This window comes from Carassius carassius, chromosome 26 (genome assembly GCF_963082965.1).
Source record: "Carassius carassius chromosome 26, fCarCar2.1, whole genome shotgun sequence".
Taxonomy (NCBI): domain Eukaryota; kingdom Metazoa; phylum Chordata; class Actinopteri; order Cypriniformes; family Cyprinidae; genus Carassius; species Carassius carassius.
The window spans coordinates 13,625,368-13,635,889 of NC_081780.1; the positions used below are offsets into that span (position 1 = coordinate 13,625,368).

The following is a 10,522-nucleotide window of genomic DNA, read 5'->3' on the forward strand; positions in this document are numbered from 1 at the left end:
GAACTTTGCCACTTGCTTCGTCTTGTTATATCTAATGTAATGATATTCAGACATTTTTAATTGTGAATACATCTTAAAGAGTTATAAATGTAATTATATATTCTAGTCTGGTCTATTAATTTCTCTTCCTGTAAAACTCATATAAAGCTAAACTTGAACATAAGCACATGCTTTTCAAAACAGAAACAGGACACTTCCACTGAATAGATGTGCTATGAGAAACAAAAACTGATGAAGTGAGCTAACTGACACACAAAATCACATAAATGATTTATTCACAACACAACACAAAAAGCCTAGAGTTGTAAATAGGCACTTTTTACACGCCAAAACAAGCTCACAAACAACTGAACAATTTATACTAGAGCTTCCCATCACTGATTGAGTTCTGTCTATTTAAACCAGTCCACAGGTGAATCAAGAGTTGAAGAAATTAAATTAAATTAAATACATTAAAATAAGTGATTGTTGAAGCACTCATGTGTTTAAAGGTTAAGCATGTGTGTTGATGCTGACACAGGAAATTAAGACAGTATATGAAGTTACAGACTGTTCACACGGCACACTTTCACACGGTTTCAAATCAGCAGCAGCTCAGGACTTGACATCAATAAAAACAGGACAGGAATGTCGGTTAATGAAGAGATGGACACGGCAGAGAAAATAATTATTTTCTGTTTTCTGTTAGAAGGTAGGATTTTCCTTCCCTTCTTCACATCTAGTGTTCAGTATGACTGAGGATGTACATTAACTAGTTTAACAAATGCTAAAATTCATTTAGTGTGCTGCATTACACTAAATGAGAACTTTTCATTTTTTCATTTTCATCTCGTTCTCCCTTTAAAATGATACTGTACTGTATACCCCCTTTAAAAAAATGCCTTTCATCATATGTGTGTTGTAGGTGTTTGCTGTAGAGATTTCAACATCAGTCTGCCAAATAAGATTAAAGCTCTCAGTGGATCTTGTGTGATCATAAAGTGCAGATTTGAGATTAAAGAACAATATGACAAACACCTCACAGAGAGAGCTACAGGAGTGTGGTACAAAGATGGGACTGATCTAAACAGAAATGTAGTGTTTAACTCAAGCACATCAAGCCGAAACTTCTTCATTAGAGGAAATATAACTGGAAAATTAAAAGATAAGGACTGCACCACTGTATTTTATGACCTCAGATCAAATCACAGTGGTCAGTATTTCTTCAGGATTGAGAGTGAAGGTAGACTGAAACAGACCTATAAACAAGCCAGTGTTTCAATAGATGTGATTGGTGAGTAAATTCATGACTGGAAATATTATTTATAAATACTTGTATAATAATGAAATTAAAACATGAGTTTTATTAGACTAGACATCAATCAAATATAATAAATGAATCTGTGTGTATTTCAGAGTCTCCTCCCAAACGCAGAGTCCAGCTGTATGTGGAGCAGAAGGAGGTGCAGGGTCAGGAGGAGGTGTTGGAGGTGTTGGAGGGGAGCTCCGTGAGTCTGCGCTGCTCTGCTGAGACTCTCTGCTCCTCTCCTTCACCAACTCTCACATGGAGCTCCACTCCCAGAATCCCCCTCAGTGAGAGCAGCAGACTACAGGAGCTCATCTCTGATCTGAACTTCTCTGCTACTCACCGTGAGCACGGAGTCACTTTCACCTGCACTATAACCTACCAGCTACAGGACAAGACCAAAACAGCACAGGACAGCATCACACTACATGTTCAGTGTAGGTCATGCTTTTTAGTTGTGACTTGTAAATCATATTGTCTTGATTTTTATTGTGAGGCCCTATTTCTTTTCTCTTCAGATTCACCCAAAAACACAACAGTGTCTGTGACTTACTCCAGCTCTGTGTTGGAGGGCAGTTCAGTGTCTCTGATCTGCAGCAGTGATGCAAATCCAGCAGTGAACTACACCTGGTCCAGAGAGAGTGAAGGACAGTTGAAGCAGCTGCAGACTGGAGACACTCTTACCTTCAATAGGACCGACCCGACACACAGAGGCTGGTACCACTGTACAGCTCAGAACCAACACGGCAGCCAAAACTCATCAGTGATGCCGGACATTCAGTGTGAGTAATACAGGAACAGAGAAAATCTTTCAACCAAGTGACTGTAAGCAATGAAAACTGCATGAAAAGTTACCAAGAAATATTTTCAGGTGTGCTGCTCATACCTTTCTCGATCTTTCTCTCTATTAGATTTTCCTCAGATCTCTACTTCTTCCAGCTGTAGCAGAACTGATGTAACTGTGTGTTTCTGTGAGGCTGATGGGAATCCCTCTCCTGAACTGGAGTGGCATCTGTCTTGACGTCCTGTCACTAACTCTTCAAACACGTTCATCAATAAAGTGAGATTGAGCAGCACAGTCTTGAGGAGCTCCATCACTCTTCATCAGTCTCTCACAAACACATCCTCTCTGCTGTGTGTCAGCAGAAACACTCGAGGCACTGCGAGTTATCTGTTTCAGCTGCCTTCATCTGTTGAACGTGAGTTTCAGTTCTGTGATTCATCCAACAGAAGAACATCTATCAATAATATATAAATGACAAACATGCAAATTGTGCATTCACCAGCAAAATACCAATCATTGGTTTCATCCTAAAAATACTGCATTCCAATGTAGGAAGGCACTAAGGCATGCCAATGTAAGTTAATTTTAGCTTCACTTGCTATCTCCTGAAATGCCTTAATAAAATACATTTTTAAAAGTTTCATAGATATATTGTGTTTCCCACCTTTGACATCCCACAATCCTGTGTTCAATTATGTGACAGGTGGCTAAAAAAAGAAAAAAAATGGCTCCTGAAAGTTGCAGTTATTAAATCAGTGAATCATCAGTGGTTTTCTAAACACTCACTTATTCTTCTTTAGGTTTGAATCAATTCTCTTTGCTGATTGGAGTTGCTGTTGTGGCTCTGGTGGTCATGTTGTTAAGCGCCATTACATGCATCTGTGTACGGTAGGTGCACAACACACATGAGGTATTAAGAATGATGCATAATTGAAGAGCCTTGTGAAACCAGTAAGAAAAACACATTCAGCATATTTGAGCTGATGATTTTACTTTACATTAGCCAATTTCTGTTACATTTTTAAATGTATATTTGTCAAGCGAAAACATTACAACCATAAATAAGGTTTATTCTCAGCTGTATGTGTTTTTGAAAAATGTATAGATAAGGGTATAAATTTGTATAATTTACCAGACTATTAGGTCAAATTTAAAAAGGTGTAAGTGTTATTGCTATATTAATACACTTTTAAACTAAGTAGCATTTATTTTTAGAAAGATAATACAAGCTCAATTTTCAAACACATTTACAAATAGAAGTATGATTTTAAACTATAGATTTAATTTTCAAATTAATTTTCAAACAAAGTTTTTGACACGTGGTTATCATGTGTTACTGTGATGAACAACGCAGTGTTTACTCTTCGACTGTACATTTATGTGAACTTGAGGGAAATCAACTTCTCACACTACACACCAGCATAAGCACGTTGATCCCATTTGGTTAAAAGGTGTTGCAAAGAATAGAGAAGTTAGATCTGAGAAACCCTTAAGCATAAATAGTTTGTAGATGCCACTTTTGATTACTTGTATCTAATGCAATGATATTTATATATGTCTCTTAAATGCCAATCATGTCTGATTTATTGATTTTGCCAACTGTGCAGCTTTGTAGAATATTATTATTATTTCTTGTCTTTTTTTTTTTTTTAGAAAAGGGAATGGGAAACTTTCACATACTACACAAAAAGGCACCAAGAGAAGTGATCAAAGTACCAGTGAATTGAGTTACAACAGAAAGACAAAAACAAAACAACAACTATAATAATACTAATAAATGCAAAAAAACAAAATAAAAATACTAGAGCTTTCCAGCACTGATTCAAACCTGTCAATCATTAGGTCGCTCCACATGAGAATCAAGATGACTCTGTTTATGTCATGATGTCATCTGCTGAAGCCGCAGCAAATCAAGACTCCGTCATTTATTCCCCCATAGTCTTCACAAAATCAGAATCACAAGAGTTTGGTAGCCTCTCTTCGCTTGACTACGCTGTGATGCAGGATTGTTCTGAAGGGCTGTTAAAGACTGAGAGCTCAATAGGAGAGTTTTCAAGAGCCAGAGAAGCACAGGTGATTGTGAGTGCAAATGTGCGAGCTAAAGAAGCAGAGGAAGAGCTGTTTGAAGACTCCTCTCAGATTTACGCAAATGTTAAACGCTGCAACCCATAGAAAACGTCTCATGTTACGAATGCAACCATGGTTCCCTGAGTAGGGAACGAGACACTGCGTCCTCTAGGGGGCACTATGGGGAACACCTCGTCTTGACCCCTGTCTGAAGCATACATTGAAAAAACACCAACTTGTTGGCCGGCGACAAGGGAACTTCGAACTGCGTCCTCTAGGGGGCGCTATGGGGAACAGTATACCCACGCCGTCATGCTGAGGGGAGTGCAGGGAATCATGGCGAGCACTAAGTACCAACTCTACCATTTCCATGGGAGTCGCCCCTGGGACGTTTAGACGGCTTCTATGACAGTCCCCCTTACGGCCAAAGGCCTAAGCTACATACCCAACTTAATTGTTAGGGCCTCGGCCCAGGGTAGAGCTGAAGTCTTGGAATCAGGAAAGATTCCTTTAAAGGGATACGGCTAAGAACCTAGAATTTTATACCAAGTCTTGCCTGTCAAACAGGGGCTACCGCTAGCTTACGCATAAGCTTGCTGAAAGAGCTGTCTCAACAGTTCTCTAGTAGCAACACCCTGTTTTAGATAGTTATCCGAGGATACATGGGTGGAGTGGCGCCCAAGATGAACGGGGCTTTAACCGACTCAAGAAAGGGCATGAAGCAACCGCGCAAAGCCCTCACCATATAGGATTTTAGAAAGAATGCAGAATACTAGCCTACGAACTTACCACACTGTGGATTTCAGAAAGTGTGCAAAGACTTCACGTGCTCACTTACCATAGCATGGATTTTCAAATACTGTTCTAAGGAGGGGCTCTCATGGCACTCCGATAAAGCAGCTCATAGATAGAATAGTGCATCTCAAAACAGTATGTTTGAGAGTCATCAACTCGATCTATGGAAACAATACCTGAGCGCTCTGATGAAAAAACTGAGAATTCCGTCTCATATGAGGAGAACTCCGAGCTCAGAGTAGCGCGCTCATAGGCGGCCCTTTTCCGAAAAAGGGGAGTGCTGCTAAACTACCATGAGAATCACCCAAATAGCCCCTCATGTTGAGGGAAGCGATGCTTGAGGTGTATAAACAAATACACACTGGCTGAATAAAGCCCAAGGAACCAAGGTCTAATCATCTCAAGAAAGGGAAAGAAGCGGAGAGCGTAACCCTTATCGAACAGGATTTCAGAAAGTGTGCAGAGTCTTGCGTGCACACTTACCACTTCTGTGGATTTTAGAAAGTGCGCAAAGTGTTCACATGCACACTGACCACCATGTGGTTTTGAGAAAGTACACAAAGCTTAGCGTGTGTACTTAAAGGTTCCTAAGCATCGCAGAGGCACTGAATTGCACGGGAGAGGCAAGCTCAAATTTTAGAAACCTCGGATGAGGGGAGCATCACCTGAGGCAGCATATACAAGAAGATATGCAATCCGGACATCCACGAAATTCCCTACAGTGCTGTGCCAGGACTGATGATCAAGGAGGCTCCCTCAGAAACCTGTGATCTCAGCCACCTAATACCGGAACATGAAGCCAGACAGCTGGTGCTGGCGAGTGTTTAGTAAACACTGTAATTGAGCACTGCAAAGGAAACTCACAGAGTTTATTAGTAGACACATAACCACCAGCAATTTAATACACATAAGTATATACAGAGAGGGTTACATTTACTCACCCACCCTCCTGCGCTGGAGCCCCGCTCAAGGGGCGCCTCCTTTTAATCTGGACCATCAGTCAGGTGGTTGCTATGAACACAGAACCATAAAAAACATTATAGGTCAAGCATAGGAGACTGTTATGTGAGAGGTTTCCACCTAACCTCAATCAGGTGGAGAGCTGGTGGTTACAGGGGAATTAGGAAGGGGAGGAAAAAAGCAGAAGTAAAAAATCCCCAAAGGGAACGTAGATACCTCAGTATCACTCCGATTCGGACGAGAATGCTGCCTCATCTGGATCACATCCTTTAGGTTCTGCTTACCTCCTCGTGACTCACGATTCCTCTAACCCCTGCCCGCAGGTGGGGGAGGAACGCGAGTTGCGACACTAGCTTTCTGTGCCTGTCTTTGATCCTCAGATCGAGAATGCCAGGAACCCTATGTTGTTTGGGCTCAGACCTGGACCTTCATGGAACGAAGGATCTGAAAGCAGCAGAGCGCACCTTTGTCTCCCTGAACTTCTCAATCGCCGTCTCAACGGAAATACCGAAAAGTTCAGAAGGCGAAACCTGAGCATCGAGAAGAAAGCCTTTTCTTACCTCCCGATGTCTGCCAGGTTCATCCACAGATGTCTCTCCGCTGCCACCATGGCCGCCATAGTCCTGCCCATGGTGGAGGTGGCCTGCTTGGTATCACAGAGAGAGATCCGTGGTGCGGCACAGCTCAGCTACCTGATCAGAAAAAAGGCCTCCGCCTCTATCCAGGTCTCTTAGCAGATCAGTTGGATATGCTTGAAACACCAGCATCATGTGTAATAAAGCCACAGCCTGACATGCTACTGCGTATGCCTTGCCATTTAAGCGAGATGATTTTCTGAATCGGCTTAGATGGCAAGGAGGAAGATTAAGAGAGGATGTTTCCCCTGCAGAAAATATTTTTTTTTAGCTCTTTCTACAGGGGAAATCCCCTCATAGCCATAGCCATCACCTCGATGTTGGCAAATTTACTTTCGTGCCAAAACCGATAGATGCGAGAAGAAATTTCTTTCATTTTTTTTGATCTCTGCATGGAGATCATGCAGAAATGAAAGGCTCACCTGAACTGGAAGGCTATGGTCAAAAAGATAACACTGATTAAGGTTTTTTTGTTTTTTGTTTGGGCCTCACAGTATCACCTTGTTAGCGCACTCTAATGGAAAGTCCCTTTTTTTTTTTTTTTTTTTACTTTGCCGTGGCGCGATCAATAACCTCCAACAGCTTTACATACGCAGGACAGGAGAATTGAGAAGGCTGAGCCTCAGCTTCTTCACCATCCTCAAATATCTCCTGCTTTTCCTGGGTAAAAACCCAGCAGAGCACTAACCTCAGGATCAGAAAGTTTTAAAGATATAACATCATCCTCCCGAGGCTCTCTCTCGTCCGCCGCCATTACGAGCGCGAAAGGGAATATCCCTCTTTAAACCATTCAGACAGACAGAGCTTCTCACGAGCTCATTCTCCTCCATGCCTCAGCAGCGACAGGTCCTGAACTGCGGGAAGCAGATGGCTGCCTTTTTTCTTTTTTTTTTTTTAGAAGAGAGAAGAACGAGAGTGGAGCTTTTTTCATTGAAAGCACGCTCACAATGCATGCAGATTGCCTCCTCAAAGACATCGCGTGCGTGCTCTTCACCCAAACAAATAACGCAAAGATCGCTTGTGTCATCGGGTGTCATAACGCCGACACTGATGCACTCATTGTCTAAACGCTTGCTAGTTGTCGCCATGATAAACAGAGAAAGATCGCTGTTACCGGTTCTTTCAGATGCACACTTCAAACAGAACGGTCAGTGAAGATGAAGAAGAGAATGAAGTGTGTTCCCGTTGGTTGTTTATAGTCACACCGGTAGTGACGTCAGAGGCTGTCGCCGGCCAACAAGTTGGTGTTTTTTCAATGTATGCTTCAGACACGGGTCATGACAAGGTGTTCCCCATAGCGCCCCCTAGAGGACGCAGTTCAAAGTTCCCTTGAAAGGGAACTAGAGATTTTACCATTCCTTTATTAGTTTTTTTTTCCTAAAAAAAAATATTTCAGATACTGTATATCATAACATTTAGCCTCATTATTGCTGACTCATCACACAACTTTACAGGTGAAATGGATAAAAGGGGTATGGTAAAAACTTGCAGATCTTACATTTTTTAACTAATTTGGTGTGCCTTTAGTATTTAATCTTTTGTTGTGTATTATATCAATATTCGCCAAATTTCCATTCTTTTGTGTTTTTGGGGAATGTTAAATCCAAATGGTATTATTTGAAATCCCTTGGATTTGCTATGGAAATTGGAATGTGATATGTTGTAGTTTATACATAATACTGATTTCAGATCAACACATATTCTGGATTAGAAGGACTTCTGAATCAATGAATATCAAAATCAGTCTAAGATTTTCATTTGGTGCTTTTGAGTCTAAACTGAAGTTCCAACCAAAGAATCTATGAATTCTCTATAGCAAACTGTGTGTTGTTTTATTTTCTTACAGTTTTGTTCGTTTATTTGTTTTTAATCATTTAATTATTCAATTCTTTTATTTAATCATATTAATTTACTACATGTATAATTTATAAACATTTAATCATAACCTAATGAGTTATTAGGAATGATCCACAGAAGAGCAACATGATCATATTATTAAGAAAACAGATTCAACATATTTTATCTGATTTTATAGCTATTTCCAACATCTTTAAATGTATATTTTTAGTATATTGTCTTAGAAGAGGTGTATTTAGGTCATTGTATTTGAATAATTAAGAGTTATGGATAAAAATTTACATCATGTAACAGACCCATAAATACATTTATTGGCATTTATTTTTTACACATATATTTGTCAAACTGAAAACAAAAACTATTTAAGGTGGTTGTCATGTGTTACTGTGATGGACAATGCTGTGTTTACTCTTCTACTGTACATTTATGTGAACTTGAGGGTAACCATCTTCACATTCACACCAGTATAAGCAATTTGACACTATTTTGTTAAAAGGTGGTGCAAAAAAAATAGGGAAGTTAGATCTGAGAATCTCTTAAGCGTAAATAGTTTGTAGATGTAGATTTTGATTATTTGTATGTGATAATATCCATATATGTGACATAATTATGCATTATATGCAGAGGTGGGTAGTAACGAGTTACATTTACTTCGTTACATTTACTTGAGTAATTTTTTGGGGTAACGAATACTTTTCGGAGTATATTTAAAGATGGGTACTTTATACTCTTACTTGAGTAAATTTTTGGGGGAAAATCTGTACTTTTACTTCGTTACTGTGGGCGACGCTCCTCTCGTTACTTTATCTTAATGCAATAAATGTTATAATGCTTCAGTTTATTCCAAACGCGCCGTCTACTTTTCTCTGGGCAATGAGCGATGCCCATTCGCGAATGATTCATTCTTTTGAGTCAATTCTGTTCAAAGGCTTGATCAAACCAATTGGCAAACGAGTGAATTGGTTCATGAATCAGTTTGAATGAGTCGTTCAGTTCCCTGCCGCACGCGCTGAGCGTCTGAAGTGGTTAAAGAGTAATTATATATTCTAGTCCGGTCTATTAATTTCTCTTCCTGTAAAACTCATATAAAGCTACACTTGAACATAAACACATGCTTTTCAAAACAGAAACAGGACACTTCCACTGAATAGATGTGCTATGCAGGGGCGGCCTTAAGCATCTGGGGGCCCGTTTCAATAACTAATAGCGGGCCCTGCCCACATAAAATGTAAACATAATAGAGCAGAAAAAGCAAGGATTCCTGTTGGTTTGCATCATATTATTTTATTACTGGCACTTTCAGCTTCATTAAAAGGCAGCTTTATACAAACTATATACAATACAGCGTTTTACGTTGGAATAAGCCTCGCCCTTTCACGCAGGGCAACATCACTGCTTATTTGATTTGCGCAGTAGCTATATTTTCAGCTGTCTGGGCTGACTTAAAAAAAAAAAAAAAAACAGCTCAAACATCCCCTCAACTTGCCGTATTACGGAGCCCGGGAAGTCACCTGTGTAAGTAAAAATAATTTTTAAAAAATCCGTGACGACGGTTTTGGCAATCCGTGCGCCCTAAACCGTACTCACGAATTCTCAAACTGTTCCCTCGGTTTAACAAATCGTGCCCACGGATTAATAAACCGTACCCACGAGTTTCTAACCCGCGCTCTCAGATTTGTAAACAGTGCCTGCAGTTTCTGAAATCTGTACCCACGAATTCATAAACCGTGCCCACGCTTTCGCAATCCGTTCCCACGGGTTTGTAAAATGTACTCACGGATTTGTGGCTCACTCATTTTAGAAGATCATTTGAGAGCTACTTTTTAAAAATGAAAGTGGCCGAGAGCTACTCATGCAATAATTAAATCTCTTAAATAATGTCTCATAACTCTCATATTAACAACTATGCTAACTGTTTTAGACCTAAAAGAGTTATTGTAGGCCTATATATGTCCCCCTTAATTGACATAGGCTATATATATCAAAATATTATACTGTAAAAACACATAATTATTGTTGATTTTATAGTGCATCATAACTAGAGATAAAATGGTATAAAAATGTAATTTCATGGTTATAGTGACCAAAATGAGCATGGTTATCACATAATCCTGTTCAAAAAGTACTAATACTACACAA

The 10,522-nt window shown here is 39.8% G+C and overlaps 1 protein-coding gene and 1 pseudogene across 4 annotated transcripts in view; both read left to right on the forward strand.

Moving 5' to 3' along the window:
• LOC132105858 (myelin-associated glycoprotein-like) overlaps window positions 1-10,522 on the forward strand; it is an 86,917-nt gene that overhangs the window by 25,818 nt on the left and 50,577 nt on the right. The window lies entirely within an intron of this gene.
• Window positions 628-4,241, forward strand: LOC132105401 (sialic acid-binding Ig-like lectin 5; annotated as a pseudogene).